The sequence below is a fragment of the Onychomys torridus genome, chromosome X, assembly GCF_903995425.1.
Source record: "Onychomys torridus chromosome X, mOncTor1.1, whole genome shotgun sequence".
In the NCBI taxonomy this organism is placed as follows: Eukaryota; Metazoa; Chordata; class Mammalia; order Rodentia; family Cricetidae; genus Onychomys; species Onychomys torridus.
Genome location: NC_050466.1, coordinates 123,559,240 through 123,577,511, shown reverse-complemented (window position 1 = coordinate 123,577,511; position 18,272 = coordinate 123,559,240). Strand labels below are relative to the sequence as shown.

Below are 18,272 nucleotides of genomic sequence, written 5' to 3'. Positions count from 1 at the left end.
TGTTGATTTACCTGTAATAGCTTTAAATGTTTCCCTAACAGAGCCCAGGTAGTGTCCTACAGATCTTGTAGCAAACCAAGTTTCACCTTGTGGTTCTATGACATTATGTGTCAAGAACAAGCAGGAACAGGTTTAATAATTATAACAAACATTTATTGATGTCTGGAACTGTGATTACCAAGAATGAGCTCATCTAATCCTAATGAAAGCCTTATAATGAAGGTATTATTACTATTATTTTACGGATGAGTGAATGGAGGCCCAGAGAGGTTAGGTAACTAGCCTGAGGTCACACAGATGCTCATAAATACCGAGCCAAGCAAAGCCTGTCTTTCTCCAAAGTCTAAGCTCCTAAACAATACTTGCCTCTCCAGTTCAGAATAATTTGTCCCTGTTCTCTCCTAAGTAGAGATGAAAGAATGGAGGCCAAGGCCTTGGAGTAAGAGTCCCCGGCTCACAAATGGCAAAGCCAAAATCTAAACTTGGGCTAGCTCCAACCTCTTCACTTTTTACAGCAATACAACTTTGCTTTGGTACAAATAAAACTTTTCACTCCCTCATTTGGGCATCAGACAATGGCTGTACTGAATAGAAGTGGGGAGGGGGGTTCAGTACTTGCATATTTAACTAACAGCTCTCTGTGGGAGGAGGGCAAGCCTTGCTTTTTAGCATTCTCTGATTTCCACGGTGTAAATACTCCAGCCTTGGCCCACTGCAAGCTCTCCATGTGACTACAAGAGATGCTGAGATGTGGGCACTGTAGTGCTTGGAGCTGGTCTGAGAATCTAGTATGCTACTATTCCCACCCTCCCATCCTTGCAGAGAATGACCAATCAAAGCCCTGAGTATTGCTTCAAAATAAGGTTCTGACAGTGGATATATATGAATGTTTGTTATTCACCAGGATTATGACTTTTCAGTACCATCAGAATTCTGGGCAACTCTTCTTTTGAGTTTAGGACTGCCCCTACTAATTGTATTCAGTCCTGCCAAGGGTTTCTTAGACTTTATTTATAGAATCCCTCCACTACACACACATGCACCAATGGGTACATGAATAGGTTGTGTCATGCTCTATCTTTAGAAATGCAAATTTTTGTCTCAAATGATTTCTTTGGGGGTGAATTTAAACACTCCTAATGTGGGTCAAAACCTTGTTTTGTTTTATTTTGTTTAATTTCAGCAACATAAGAAAAACTTCTAAAATGCCCCAAGGAAAATATATTTATTTCTAGAAAATAGAAAATACAAGCAAAACAGGAAAAGGAAAGGAAATAGATTTTAAAGACAATTGTTCTTCCAAGATCTATAGACAAACATGGCTGACATTTGACTATATGGGCCTTTAATGTTTTTCTCTCCCTCTATGCAGATATGTTCTTTGAAAAATCGCTGTCCGTGAAGGAAATACATTTACAAAATGAAAAGCTATCATAGATTATTATCCTCTCTGTACAGGTCCTGCCATTGTATTTGTATTCACAGAAATGGTATGTTAGCGATATTTATGCTGATGTGCCACACACATTTGAAGATAATACTACTAATGGGGATAGTTATCTGTGAGTACAGATGGGGTGGAAAGACCAGGGAGGCAGTCTCGGCCCTTTCCACTCCATAGACCACTCTACATAGAGATTGATTTTGAGTTACAATTGCAGCTGTGCTGATAGGGTGGCTGATTGAGACTCAGCTTCCAAGCCCCGAGGTCATCCCCAGAGCTCAGAAAACAACCACCACCCCTGTGTTCCCTTATTGCTGTAGCCAGGTCCGCCTGCTTGCTTGTTTCCCTGCTGCCTGCAGCCGGGCCCCATTGTTTGAAGTGGGGCTTCAGAGCTGCTTTTAATGGATTTTCTTCTGCCCTCCCTGCTTTCGGTTACCTCACCATACAAGGCCTGATCGGGTATCCTGGGGCCATCCATCCTTCATACATGTCCAGCCCAGTGGGGCACTGGTAAAATGGAATTTGTTCATTCTTTCTACTCACTCTTGATTTTAGTGAAACAATACCAGAGAAAAATGTGGCAGTCATAATACAATGCGTGATGACTGACTCTGGGAAATTAATGTTTCTTTCTGAAGGAGAGATTCCTTCTGAACCTGAGAACAGCAGCCAAAACTATGGTAAATGAACAGACCTCTCTGGAATCTTTGTTTGACTCTCTAGTGTGGACTTCCTTGACAACTCCTCCGCTGCCATGTTTCCAGAGTTCCATTTCTTCCTTGAAGGGCAAGTCTGAAAGACAGACAGCAGCATGTGTGAAGGAGTGTAATTCTTGAGAAAGAGTTGATTTGGATTATAGTAAATTATGTGTGCAAAACCCAGTGGTATTTGACCTATTGACACTGACATTTTTTTCTGGAATGCACTGTTGTTTTTGTTAGGGTAGATCATCAGGTTCCCTCTAGGAAACAGAAACCTTCTTGAATGGGGAAAATGTAACAAAAGAGAACCCAGTTCAAAAGAAACAGAATTTATTTGTTTGTGTTTTTGTTGTTTACTTTGTTCCTCTTCAGGGGTATTCACATTACTAGCAAATCCTTTTACCTTTCCTTGCTTCAGTTTCCTCCTCAATAAAAACATACCACCAGTGTGAGACCAGCAAGGCAACTGGGCATGTAAAGACAGCTTACTGATAAGCCTGATTACCTGCTTTTGATCACTGAAGCACACACAATGGACTGATTTGTACAAGGTGCACTCCGACTTCCACACATATGTCATGGTACATGCATGCACAAGCATGAGCATACACAATTCAACTAAATTAAATACTTTAAAAGTTGTTTAAATGAAATTTTCCCACCTGGGCTGACTATATTCCACTCCCACAAGAGCCATAGGCCCTCATAAAAAATCCCAACTCTTTCTAATTTGTTGTTCAGAGATGTCTAAGAGATTACAAGAATGTAATAAGTTGTTGCTATTGCTGCTGGATGCTCTCCAGAGGTGGAAATTAAGTCCCTATAGCTGAAGACACCATGTACTTCAGACACGGGGCCCAGAGGACCTTAAGTGATTCTAACCTGAAAGCCTCCTCCCTGGGGACTAGCTTTCATGAAACCAGAGGTGCCAATGCAAGTTTCCAAAGGAGTGGAACAACCAGCAGTCTTACCCCATCATGATGCTGATTTAGTTACGTTTCTATTGCTGAGGCAAAACACCAAGGCAACTTATAGAAGAGTTTATTGGGAGCTTTCAAGGGAGCATGGCAGCAACCAGACAGGTATGGCCCTGAAGTAGTAGCTGAGAGCTTATGCCTCAAGACATAAGCACAAGGTAAAGAGAGCAAATTTGAAATGGCATGGGCTTTTTGAAACCTCTAATCCTGTGCCCATTGACATACCTCCTTCAACAAGGCCATGATTCCTAATCCTTCCCGAAAAATTCTACCAATTGGGGACCAAGCATTGCAACATATAAGCATATGGGAAGCCATTCTCATTCAAACTACCACAGATGCATATGAACCACAACAATGGTCAACGTGGCCCAATAACCCTAAAGGTGAAATAGTGGCACTCATATCTTGGCAGTAATCAATTCTCAAATTGGATTTAAGACTCACCCAACCAGACAAATAATGTCTGGTAATAGAAACCTAGCCAAATCTCTAGGGCTGGTAAAGTCATGGATCTTGGAGATAAACCTATAGGTGCCACTTCACTAAATCAGCTTAATCCCTAACTACATTCTAAATATTCATCCAATACCAAGTGGTCAACACTGAGATCATATACATACAAGTAGCATTATGTAGACTGAACAGGCTGTATTTATATGCTTAGGAATATATATCAACAATTGAAATAAACAATTAAGGAAAGGTGGCTATGAATTTTGGAGAAAGTAAGACAGTTGAGGGAAAGAGAGGGAAGGGGAAAATGATGTAAATACATTATAATACTTTAAAAATTAAAAACTACAGAAATAAATAAAAATGGTATTCTGTTTAAAAATAATAAATGTCCCTAAAAGTCATGTTCAGACTAAGTAATAAACAGGATTAGGGGATTGGAAGGGACCTTGAGTTTTAAATTTGATTTTTCTGATGAATTAACTCTTGGTTGAAATGGTAAATAGTACTTACTACTCAAACTCTCAATATATTCTTCTATAGATTGAAATACCAAAAAGAATGGTAGCCTTTTGTGTCTTCTTCTTCCAAATTGGGATGAACATGAACATAATTTGTCAGTTATTTCTGGCTTCAAAGGCAAACACCCCCACCCCAAAAGACAAGACAGAGGAAAGGAGAGCTGAGAAAGGTATGTAAATGTATCCATCAACCAAAAGTCTTCCAGTAAAGCAGCACAGAAGAGCAACAATACTCAAATTAATTAGAAAGCCTTAGCCATCTATCATTAAATGGCAGGGAAAAGTACAATGGCATCATCATTTTTGTTGTTTTCTTTTTTATGGATGTTCTTGCCATAAAAATCTACTCTTTGCTGATTATAGTTAGTATAGTTAAGTACTGTATCTATTTTTTTCAAACCCCAAGAATAAAAGCAACTTCACTTCCAGAAGAAATGTTTCTTAAGGGCTTGGATGTGCATTCAAAATAGCAAAACAAGACTCCAGTGCCTGAGTCAGACCCTAAGAATCCCCAGAACATTAGTTTCCTCTGAGAATGTGCTTAAAGGCAAAAGTTGCTTTTGCCATTTTCTTCAAGGAAGCTGAGTAAAGCTTTCAAAAGCTCTTCAGATGGTAAGGTAGTGATCCTAGCCAAAGAACAAAGCAGCCCAGGACATCTCTCCTGGCCACCAAGAATAAACAAGAAAGGAGGAAGAGCTTTACAAACAAATTAAATCTCAACTACATCCTATGGGCAGAATCCCAGAGTTTGGGGGAAGATTTTGGAACACAGAAGATTTGTGAGTAAGATTAAACTTCAGTTTTGCAGAGGCTCAGCACTTACAGCCCTTTCAGGAGGCTTTTATTTTATTTTATTTTATTTTATTTCATTTGAGATTTCAAAAGGACAGCTTTAACTTTTTTGAGCAACTGAAGTCCACATTAAATGCTGTTACCAATGATTTATTTCTAATAAATAAAGTATTTTTGTTGTTATTCTTATTTTTGACACAGGATTTCACTATTTAATCTTGGCTAGCCTAGAACTGCCTATACAGAACAGGCTAACCTTGAACTCACAGATTTATAACTGTCTCTGCCTCAAAAGAATGTTTTAAGTTAAGCTATCAGTTGTTTCTGATTCTAGGTCCTTTCATTTCAAATTGATGAATTTACTTGCAACTATATTTTTGGGGCATTCAGCAACTTGCTGTCTAAATCTTTTTCTAATGTAAAAGTCATATTTCTTTTCCTCTGTCAAAAGCAATGTAACCCATAACTTTGTATACTAATTTTCATTGTTGTTGTTTTTGAGACAAGTTCTCACTATGTAGCTCTGGTTGTCCTCACTCTATAGACCAGGCTGATCTCAAATTCACAGAGATCCATCTTCCTCTCCCTCCCAAGTGCTGGGATTAAAGGTGTACACCGCTATGCCCAGTTTATATATTATTTGAAGAACCAATAATATTGGCAGAGAAAAGCTGTGAAACTTTCAGTGAAAATAATCTATGGAGAAATGCAAGTATTTGAGTGGGTATGATTTATAGCTCTACTTTGTATTGAAATCAACTACCAGCTAGGGTTGTTACCTAGACAAACACCACCTCAAGTAGAGGCAATGAGTGTACTTGGATTATTAGTAGACCCTGGACTGGATTAAGTGTCTGAACTAGCCCAGAACATCTCATAGACACACAGGTTGGAGACCTATTCTTAATTGCTGCCTTTTCAAGGTAGGGTTTTGTTCTCTGGCTCTGGGCCTTCTATGCAAATGAAAGTTGTGTTGCTTGTTTTTTTAATCTATGCATATTAAATTCTAAGGTACTGGATTCCTTTCCTCATCCCACCCCCATCCAAGGAGAATTCATTAATGAAAACCAATCTGTTTTCAGATGATTTTCAGTATGTAATAATGAAGAGTGGATTTTACCACTTATCACCCACAAATGGACCAAAATTACCCAAACAGCTGAAAGTCAGCATAATTACAGTTTATCTAAATAAAACACATGTAGTCATCTTCTGGAACTGACAGAAGGGTATGAGTTATAGCACCATCTGGAATCATGGACAAGGCAGATACATGTTGAAGCCTAAATTAATAAAAGCTGAGCAACAGCTAACAGCCCAAGCATAGGAGATCAGCATTAATGAGATTAACTCTTAGACTACCTTGGTACATTACTCAACCTCATTATGGGGCCAGGTCTAAGCTTTTTAATCCCCCCTTAGCTCCAGCTGAATATATTTAGTGGAGAAGTGCACAGTATGGATGAGTGATATTTGTAACTACAGGTGGGAACCAGCATAAATTTCATGGATTAGTGATCATTACCCTGGGTCGAGAGATTTGGGAGCAATCCAGGGTCAAGGATGTTGCAGTGGTATTCTGCCTACTTCAATAGTATAGTTTAGCCTTTCATCATCTCTGCACAGATGTGCAGCATCTGCCTGAAATCAAGGTATTATCAACTCTAGTTGCACATTAGACTCACATGGAAGGGGTGGGGTGAAAAATCCCATTTCCCAGCCCAGGCCCCATGGTAGATGAGTTAAGTCAGGCTCTCCGGAGGTGAGGAGGTAGGGGTCAGGCACACATATTTTAAATCTACTGCCTCTAACTTCAATGTGCAGTCAAGATTAAGAAACTCAGGTCCAAAATGTAATTACTAGAGTAAGGGAAACCAGGAAGCTTGAGAACACCAACATTTAACTGGAACATAAGCTGACTCCTTTACATACAACCATACAAACAAGTGGCAAGTGGGTACTGCCTTCCTCTAAGAGTAAAAAGGCAATATTTAGTGAAAATTGTATTTACTATATAGAAGGCAGTGTTATGAAATGCTTTATGAATCACCTCTCATTTAATCCTTGTAGCATTTATATGGAGGATGAATTATTCCTATATATATTACTTTTTGAAATTATAATCACTTCCCCCATCCCTTTCCTCTTTCCAGTCTATCCTATGCACCCCCTGAGTTCTCTCAAATTCACAGCCTCTTTTTCTTTAGTTGTTCTTAGATAAACACACACACACACACACACACACACACACACACACACACACTCCTAAGTTTATAAATACAACCTGCTCAGTCCATATAACGTTGCTTGTGTGTATATAATCTCAGAGCTGACCACTTAGTATTGGACCATTTCTCCCAATCTCACCATTCCCCAGTTGCCCATAGTTTTCTGTCTAGTGTTGAGGTCCCTCAAGCTTTCTCCATTGGTTGTTAATGTGTTCATTGGTATCTTCATTGACCAGGTTCTACTCTGGCAGCCATGTTAATGAGACTGGGTGTATAGCTTCTCTGGCATATTTCACAACTAACTTCCTGATCCTCTGGCTTTTACAATAGTCCCACCCACTCTTCTACAATGATCCCTAAACTTCCTGTATAAAAAATGTGTTGTAGATATATCAGCTGGAACTGGACACCACAGGATCTCTTGTTCTTTGCACTTTGGTCTGTTGTGGTTTTCTGTAATTGTCTCCTTTGCAAAGAGAGTTTCCTTCATGAGGAGTAAGGAATACACTTATCTGTGGGTGTAATAACAAATATTTAGAATGTAATTTGGGATGATGCTGTTGATTGTAGGTTCTCCTCCAATAACCATGACTTCACTAGCCCTGTGTAGTTGGCTAGGTTTCCAATACTAGGCATGATTTCCTTCTTATTGAGAGGATCTTAAGTCCAATATTTAGCTGTTGGTTACATTCAAGGAATGCATGCTACTAGTCCACTCATAGGGTTATATTGCTATGCTAGCTAGTCGTTGTAATTCATAGGCACCATAGCTTAGTAGGAATATTGGTTGCTTCCCTTCTTTGGAAGTTTGCATGGGACCTTATGATACAGGTCTTCATTTCTGTTAGCATTTATTTAGTTATGTTTCTTCTTAAAAGAGGGGATATTTTATAAGTCCCAACTTTTGTTATAGAATTTGACTCAAATACAACCAAAAGCAAACCTTGAGAATCTCTTAATTTTGGGTTGCTATAGATTGTTGTCATTGTTATCTATAACTCTGATTTTCCTACAGTATTGTTTTCAAATTACAACTTACAGAAAGGAAAAAGTCTTATTCTATTGTCTTATAAATAGTAGATGTTTTGTTTAAATTGAATTGGCTCTACTTGTAGATTCTAAATAGAACATCAAACCTAAATTGTTGCACATATATAAAGGCTGGTGTTCAGTTAAACCCTGATATACTGTACAAGTAGTGGGTATTTGGATTAGAATAAGGTGAGGTTGCAGAAGGAACTTGGCTAGAGCATCACCTTGTAAATAAAGTTATGATTTATGATACAATTGGGCCTGGCATATTTTGCTAAAAAATTGGAATACTCTCAAAGCATTCCCAAATTTAAAAGTTTAATAACAATCAAAATCAGGCAGTAGAAAGGGGAGTTTAGGAGCAACAGTGAAGTGTCTAAAACCCATTATATAAATATATGAAATTGTCAAACAATAGAAAAACTTAAAACTCTAAATCAAATTTGCTGGTAACTTCAGCATCTCGGTCAGAAATACTTCGGTGTGTATCTCTCTATATTATAGGAAATATTTGGTTTTTATGTGGTCTCACTACTAGTATCACAGCTACAGATACTAAAATATGTGTATTTATTTTTGTTTTTGTTCGTTTGTTTTGTTTTTGAGACAGGGTTTCTCTGTGTAGCTTTGCACCTTTCCTGGAACTCACTTTGTAGCCCAGGCTGGCCTTGAACTCACAGAGATCCACCTGGCTCTGCCTCCCAAGTGCTGGGATTAAAGATGTGTGCCACCACCGCCCAGCATGTGTATTTATTTTAAAAGTTAGAAATGCTTAAGCCGATGTTGCAGCACAGTGGTAGAGTTCTTACCTAACACACATAAGAACTTGTGTTCAGTCCCCAGCACCATCAAACAGAACTATAACTGTTAGAGATTTTTAACTGTTACCCAGTGGTTCCAGCCTCTGCCTCTTGAGTACTTTGCTGCTGTCTTCTCCACTGTTACTTTGTTTTAAAAAACAAAGAGGTATAAAAAAACAAACTAGGTTCTTCTCTAGTCATTCATAAATATGAGTTTCCTGTAGCTTTTGATTGACTATAACCAGGACTTCTGAATCACTCATTGTAGGGTTGTAGATAACAAGTTAAGTCCTGTGAGAATGTGTATTGTTTGATATGAGCAGGGTCATGGTCTGAGGAACAATGCCTCAGACCCATTTGAGTGGCAAAGCCTTTCTAACTCTGAGTTCAATTATTGATAGTGCATGCAGCAAAGGTCCACTGTAGCTTTCTTCTCTTGAATGCTTACCACCTGAAGACTTCTCCCCCTACAGACATTGCTCCTACCAAGATTAGCTGAACCTGTCTTCTTGATCCAGCTGCATACCATAAACCCTGCCTCCTTCTTGTTCTGTTGTATGTCATAACCCCACCTCCCTGCTCAATTGTATATAATAAAACTCTGAGCTTCTAGGAAAGGAGGTGGGGGTTCATCTTCTCCATCAGAGAGCCTGGTTTCCCTGACCCCAGCTTTTCTTTATGTGTGTCTCTGTGTGTGTCCTTTCTTTATTGCCTTGCCGACCCTAGTCTGTGTTACCATACTCAAGCTCTACAAGATTTTCCAAGCAGTGAGCTTAGAAAAAGAAAGTAATTAGATTTCTTCAGTGTTGGAACACAGTCCAAGAATGGAATCATGCAAGGAGAATTCTGAGTGATTGTGGAAAAAAAAAAAAAGAAAAAAACTTCAAGAAAACAAGACAAGAGTCGTGTGACCTCAGTTTCTTCAAACACAGAATTGTTCTCAGAATGTGTTTCCATGCTACTCCCAGGTATAATGGATAGGAGTGAGTTTACTTCAGATTATTCAATACAACTGGCTATTGTTATTTGATTATATGCCTCTAAGGAAAAACATGTTATTCCACATGTGGCTTGCGCTTGTGATTGGACACTTTACTCATATGACTCTTCTTAAACCCTCACAGTATAAATACCCTGATGCTCTGAATGACTTTGGCTATTGCATTAGACTTTAGTCCACCTCATTTATCAATTCCATTTTCCCTGGTTCTACCGCCCCTAAAGAGGTAATCACTTTGGGATGGAGAGAATGAACTTTTTATTTATATGTGGGTAGCAGGGCAGGAATGTGCATGCCACATTTCCTCACAATATCCATGCCAAGTAGATTTTTATCAGCAATACTGATAGTTGAGTTTTCTAAATGACCTTGTATTTTTGTAATGTATGTATTCTGCATATCTCTGTGCACACCGCACATTTTCAGGGGCCTAAGTAAAGCAGAAGAAGGCAAAGGGTCACATGGAACTGGAGTTATACATGACTGTAAGCCACCTGTTGTAGGGGCTGGGAACCTAACTCAGATCCTCTGGAAGAGCCATCTCTCCAGCCCCTAAGTGACTTTTGAACACTGACTATGAGTATGTGGGTGACCTAAGCAATGTAAAAAGACAAACACTTTATAAGAAGCTTTTAATGCATAGTCTTAATGCTCAACACAAGGAGTAATTATCCTAATCCACAGTGTACAGATAAACAAATTGAAATTAAAAAATGCTAAACATTTTCCTAATTTTCAAACCCTTAGTTCAAATATGTGAAAATTCTAAAGGATTAAGATAGTAGTAGAGTTAGTGGTAGAGAATGTGTAAAGAGCTGTGCATGAATTAACACATCTTCTCACCCAAGTCCTCATTTCAAAGTCAAAGTAAAGTTAAGTCATTTACCCAAGGCATATAGTCCACTAAAGCAGCAGTTCTCAACCTGTGGGTCATGATCCCCACAGGGATCACATATTAGATAGCCTGTATATCAGCTATTTACATTAGGATTATGAAAGTAGCAAAATTACAGCTATGAATTAACAACAACATAATTTTATGGTTGGGGGTCACCACAACATGAAGGACTGTATTAAAGGATTGCAGCATTAGCACTAAAGTACCATAATGAGAATGTAAGGTAGGATATGGCTCAGCTCCAAAACTTATGCTCATTCCATTGCACCACGATGCTGTTCTCCTGATCCACTAATTGAATCTATGGAATTTTATTTGTACCTTGCTGATGGCAATTAAGATATCATTCTGTAGTCTTAAGATGTGTGGCAGTAATCTTTCCTTGAATAACACAAGCTATATGTGGACAGGAATCTTTGTTTTGTTCACTCAACATACAGAACAGTGCTGAGTAAACAGTAGTTACACAATAAATATTTGCTGTATGAGGATGTGTAGTTTTACTCTTCTTAGAGGTACAACTTTTATCGACAAATGAATATTGACCATCTAAGATGGCCAGGATGTAATAGCATTTCCAAAGCTGTATTATGTATCATAATGTCTTATGTATGAAAATGTCTCAGACAGGCTCATGAGGCCCCAATTGGTGGCACTATTTTGCAAGGTGATGGAAAGTGCAGATGGTGCAGTCTAGCTGGTAAAAGAAAGATCCTGGGAGAGTGCCCTTGAGTGTTAAACCTTCTCCCCAGTCTCTTTCTTTTTGCTTCCTTGCTATCTAGAGACAAACAACTTTTGTCACACATCTCCACCTTTATGATGTGCTCACTTCAGACCCAGAAGCATGAAGTCAGAAGATCATAGACTAAGCCCTCGGAAAAAATCTGAGAATAAATCCTTTCTCCCATATTCACTCATGGTTTGGGGTGACAGTTATGCAATAGTAACTAAGGTATGCATGTTAACTTGGGTGTTGACATAAATATAAAACCCATAGTCAACAGTTATAGTAAGTATCAGAGTAGAAAGAGGTAAAATAGTCTCCAGAGGAAGCTGTGGTACTCTGGATGAAGAAAAGGAAGAAAAAGTGGACAACTTCCAGGGGAAGAGAATGTGCTTCTTTCCCTCTGGAGAAATCAGGAGGGATTAGCAACCCATAATTCTTAAGTTTGAGAAGATGCTAGGGAACCTGTGCAAGGCCAAGGGGAACCACAAATCACTGTGTGACCTATCAAGGCACTAGAGTGGCTGTGCCCTCACTCTTAGTTCTCATAACCTCATCCTATCCAAATCCCTGCTTTCGCTCTAGTCAACTTGGCTTACAGCACTGCCTCTGCAACTGGGTAGTTGCTGCTTAAGGAACAAGCCCCATATGCTTGTTCCACTTTCTTTTCACTGGATCTCCATGATAATACTATGAGATGATAGTGGTTCTTTTTTTCAAAACCTGTTTATTACATTTATTTATTGTATTTGTATCTCTGCCTGTGTACATGCACACAGACAGGCCACAGGTCTGCATGTATAGTGATCAGAGGACAACTCACAGGAATCTCTTCTCTTCTTCTACCTTGTGAGTCCTGAGGATCAAACCCAGGTCATTAGCTTAATGGCAAATGTCTTTATCCACTAAGCCATCTTGTTAGTATACAATAGTGATTCTTTTTATTTAAATCACATAACATTTTTAATTTATTTTACATATGGACTGTAGTTTCCCCTCCCTCCTCTCCTCCTGTTCCCTCCCCCGCTCCTGCTTCTCCTCCATCTCCATTGAGGGGCAGGCCTTTCATTGGCTTGAACAAAGCATGGCACATCAAGTTCAGACGGGACCCAGCACCAACCTCCTCCCCTTGTGTCAACGCTTTTATACCCACATTTGAGATGGATGAAATGCAATGAGGTCAGAGATTGTTTGCTTGGGGCTTGTCTAGGAATATGCTGATTTTAGTTGGCAATTCTTTTGTTACCTTTTTTTTTGTTGTTGTTCTTAACATACTGTCTTTTAGTAAATACTGAAAGTGGGTATTTGTAGGAATGCTCATTTGATTTCAGTGTATAGGATATGCAGGATAAGGAACAGGAGGGGTAGATAATTATTGTAACTCAACTACATAGACTGAAGCAAGAGATGAGAAGCCTACCCTGTACTGAATATATTGCTTTGGAGTCCAATAGTGGCTTCTTGTCTGCCTTTATTATAAGAACTTTCATCAGCCTGCTCTCTTCCTGCATTCCTGGATGCTTCCCAAAATCTGTTCTCATGACTTAGCTTCCTCTGACCTCCAAATGATAGAGTTCCCCAAGGGTTGGCTTTATACCTTTTCATTTTTCATCATTTGTTCTAGTCAAATAGTAGTGCTTTACTTAAGTAATGCTTTACTGAGCTAGTATGCACTGAAGGCAAATTTATATTACTAGTCCAGACCTTAGCTTTACATTCCATATCAATTAGGCATTCATCAAGTATTTATCAAGTGCCTACTGTGTGCCAGGCCTTTTTTCTAGGTACTTTGATTCCAACATTAAACAAAACAGAAACAACTTTCATTCCACTTGTTTTATGGAAAGAAACAGACAGAATTGTAGCACGAATTGTTAGGTCTTATTAATAAAATCAAACCCGGTGCCAGTTATTGGGGTGAATGCTGGAAGATCAGAGAAGCAGAATAAGCCACAGCTACCTCACCTTGCCAATTCCTCAGCTGATCCTGTTTCCTCAGACTGGAAGCCTCTGAGTCCTCGTCCAAATGGATCTCAGCTGAACTGCTGCTCAAAAGCATAAAAGCTTAACCAGCCAAAAGCTTCTAGTTTCTTCTGGTCTTCACACCTTATATACCTTTCTGCTTCCTGCCATCACCTCCTGGGATTAAAGGTGTGAGTCACCATGCCTGGCTGTTTCCAGTGTAGCTTTGAACTCACATGGATCTCTGCCTCTGGAATGCTAGGATTAAAGGCTTGTGCCTCCACTGCCTAACCTCTATGTTTAATATTATGGTTGTTCTGTTCTCTGACCCCCAGATAACTTTATTGGGGCGCACACTATATCAACCACACAGAATATATAAGTTAACTATGCAGTGTGCAAAAAGGTCTTAGAAGTTATCATAAAATGAGAAAAGAACTGGATAAGAAAAAGTAAAATGTGGTAAGTGATTTGCAATATTGAGTACTATAGTCAATGTAGGCTTCTTTGAGCTAGGGTTGTAGTTCAGTTAGGGAAGCTGTTGCTTCTCATGCTTGAAGCCCTAGATTTGATCCCCAAAACTTCATAAAACTAGGCATGGTGGTGTGTATCCTGTAATCTCAGCACTCATGAGGTGGAGGTAGAAAGATCAAAAGTTCAGGTTCATACCTACCTCCCAAGTAATTTTGAGGACAGCCCCAAATACACAAGACCTTGTCTTTAAAAAGTGATACACTTACTGAAAAAGATACAACTTAACCAAGATTGAAACGGAATAAGAAATTATGTCTATGAGTGAGTATATACCATGTTTGTCTTTCTGAGTCTGGGTTACCTCACTCAGGATGATTTTTTCTAGATCCATCCATTTGCCTGCAAACCTCATGATGTCATTGTTTTTCTCTGCTGAGTAGTACTCCATTGTGTATATATACCACATTTTCTTTATCCATTCTTCAGTTGAAGGGCATCTAGGTTGTTTCCAGGTTCTGGCTGTTACAAACAATGCTGATATGAGCACAGCTGAGTAAATGCCTTTGTGGTATGATTGTGCATTCCTTGGGTATAGCTAAGGAGCCCCCAACTGGATCAAGCCCTTGGGATAAGTGAGACAGTTGAATAGCTTGAACTGTTTGGGAGGCACCCAGGCAGTGGGACCTGGACCTGTCCTTAGTGCATGAGCTGGCTGTTTGGAACCTTGGGCTTACACAGGGACACTCTGCTCAGCCTGGGCGGAGGAGGGGACTGGACCTGCCTGGACTGAATCTACCAGGTTGAGCTGAACACCCAGGGGAGTCTTTGCCCTGGAGGAGATGGGAATGGAGGAAGGCAGGGGTGGGGGCGGGAGGGGGGAGGACAAGGGAACCCATGGCTAATATGTAAAATTAAATTAAATTATAAAATAAAAAAGAATCATTAAAAAAATAAAGAAAGAAAAAAGAAAAAGGTCTCTGGCTGCCAAAAGGAAGAATGTTTCAAGCAACAACTAGTGCCACCATCCTGCTTTTGAGAGTGTGATATGTTTTAGCAATGAGGCCAATGTGGCAACAATGAAGTGAATGAGAGGCAGAGTTGTAGATTAGTGAGTAAAGGAATGAGTGGGCAAAGCATCTAGAGTCTTAAAGGTCATTGTAACTATGTTAGCCTTTACTTTAAAAAATAGTAGCCTTTCATGGATCTGAGACAAAGGAAAGACACTATCATTGTATGCTGGAGAAGAGCCATAAATGGCTAGAAAACATGGAGCTTATTACAATTGAGCTATCTATTTCATAGCTCTATATGCCCTAGTATATTCCACACAGGGCACTTAAAATGAGCTTTACAAAACTCAAGTCTTCCCAAGTGTCTGCCACAACTCAAAACCCTTTGTTGTTCGCTTTCTGGTCCCCACAACTCTCAGGATAACCCACAATGCCTGGCTCTGTATTCATCTTAAGCCTTAACTCAATCTTTTTTCCCTTGCTTAGTATGTTCTAATTATACTTTTATGCCCTCAACTGCAACAAATCCCCAATAGGCAGGGCCTACATATTGCTTACTGCTACCTCCTAGAATGTTTTTCTTTCCATTAGTTTCTAAGACTAATTAGTAGTTCAGATCTTAGCTTAAATAACTTAGTGAGGATGACCATCCCTGAATATTCCTCTAACTTAAACTTACCCCTTGCACTCCTTTCTCCATTCTCTCATAGTATTTAAAACAATGTCTAATATTTTACATTAAGAGAAACCAAACTACCTATCTATATATGTGCAAATATACTACTTAATGCCCATCTTATACTTCTTTCTTTGAATAGGTCTTTGGGTCATGTATATTTCATGAGACCAAGTACCATGTCCTTCTTGTTTTCTAGCCCACCTTGAAAAGTGTATGTGTGTGTGTGTGTGTGTGTGTGTGTGTGTGTGTGTGTATGTGTGTGTGTACAGCTATAACATATAAGTGTCTCCAAAATGCATGTCTGAAACATTGAAGTTTCTGACTCTTAAGCTAGCCACACACACACATCTCAAATTCCACCATTTTGAAAGTTGGTAGAGTCCTTTTCATTTGAGCTCTAATGAGAACCTACCTAGCCAAGTATTATACTCTGCTCTTTCACAGGCACAAAGAGCTCAGCAAAATATGCCTGTCTCTGAAAACTTTCATAGACAAGGATGGAACATACCTGTGCAGCAAGATTTCTGCTAAAAGTTATTCATAGAATGTGCTGTGGCCATTCCCACTTACTCACTGAATACCATGTAGTTCTGAATGCCATGTAGTTTTGTTTCAAAGGTGGTGATAGCTTAGAAGTCTTCCCAGGAAAGAATTTTGTAGCGCTTTGAGTGTCACTTTTTAATGTCCTCCACATTTCTCAGTCTGACACTTGTATACTGGGAAACAATTTTGTCAGTTCAAGGGCAATAGTGAATGTATCATAGTCTATCCCTCATCAAATAAGTCTTTTTTTTTTCAACAGATGGATACTAGTACAAAGATTCATGACTGTCTAAGATGCAGAGAATAATTGACATTTGGTGTCTAGTCCCAATTGGTGCAAGAAAAATAAAACCCCTACATCTAAGGCTCAACGAAAATTCAAGGAAGGGTGGGGGATTTTAAGAGCCAGAGGACCATGAAATAGTGTCTTCTAGACATGACAATGATGTGGCACAACAATAAGGTTTCCTAAACAAGTTATGCATAATGGTAACACAAGTCAACCTACCAATGTGAATGTGGGGAGTTTCATAAGGTCCCACACCCAGATAAAGAGCAATCAATGCCATCTGAGAGAGGAAAAAATCAGTTTTCTCTAGGAAGAGCTCCCTAATTGTTGTGTTACCCAATCTCAAAGGGTCAGTGCTAAACATACATACATATAAGCAATACTAGATATGTATATATATATATATATATATATATGTAATATTGTATGTAACAACAATAACTAAAGAAAAAGGTTATGAATTTGAGAGGGGGTGGGGAGGGACATAGGAGCACTTGGAGAGGAAAGAGGAGGAGTGGAAATGATTTGAATATAGTAATTATGTATGAAATTCTCAAAAATTAATAATTCCAATTTAAAACAATCATATTTTAGGATAGACCTCAAACTACCCACAAAAGGCAGACACTGGCACTAGAATACTGACTGATTGATTTTACAATTAGAACAACATCATTACAGCTGAGAAACAGATGGTTACATCAACAAGTCTTCGGCCTGTGGGAAAATCCATGGGAGAAGCCAGAGGATAGCAAAGAGGACTCTTAGTGTACTTGGTACCACTGCAAGGACAGTTGGTTGCATAATGCTAATATTTTCTGGCAACCATGTCAAATGGGATGATCTACCCATCCTGAGGATGTATGTGCTGACCTCAGAGGACAGAAGGTAGTTTTCTTGAGCCAGAGCTTCCTCCTAATCTTGGCAGAACTGTATTGCCAATGAGCTCGGTTTGAACATCCTGCCTTTCAGTATTTCCAAGTCATTTTCTTCCTCTCTGTGGACTCTCTTTCTAAGCCTGTGATAACAACATTCATTGGGTTACTGTCAGAATTGGCTGTAAGCCTAGAACCTCTGCTGTCTCCTCAAAGGTAACTTTGCATCTCTGAATCTTATCTGTTTTATATGTTGTAATTTCATTCATCAAAATTCTCAAGACTTTGGTGGCTGCATTGTTAGGTCCTCTTAGATAATCAAGTACAATTCTCTAAGGAAGAAACAAGTAATATGTTTCTGACCAAGAGTCATTGCAATGTTTTCGAGTGGAAATTACTCCACAGCAAGAGCAATTAATTTTGACTTGTTGAGCTCAGCAAAGTTTTCCAAAGGGGATGCATTAGAGTTCACTCTCAAATGAGAACTCTTAGGAGTAGGTTAGATGATATGGTAATTCCCAAATAGTAAGAACAACTTGTATCAATTGTACTGAGGGCCTGTAAGGTACTATCTCATGCCAGATGTAATAAAGTTTAGCCCATGGGGAGTTTAGAAAAGTCCTAAGTCATAGGGTTCAGATGCATCATCTATTGCCTGAATCTCAGTCAGCCTTTACACATACAAGGACACTTTAAGTATTTGTTATTCTGAATGAATCACTTCATACAAGCCGACTCTTGATCCATGAATTGTCAAAATCACTTCTAAATGTGCACAAAAATATGAGAGTCATTCCTCTATATGCCAACGAAGTATTTTACTATATGCCTATAGTTACTGATTGCATTTATTTAATTTTTTTCTGT

General features: G+C 39.0%; 1 protein-coding gene across 1 annotated transcript in view; it reads left to right on the top strand.

Moving 5' to 3' along the window:
* Positions 1–18,272, top strand: part of Col4a6 (collagen type IV alpha 6 chain) — a 302,609-nt gene that overhangs the window by 85,615 nt on the left and 198,722 nt on the right. The window lies entirely within an intron of this gene.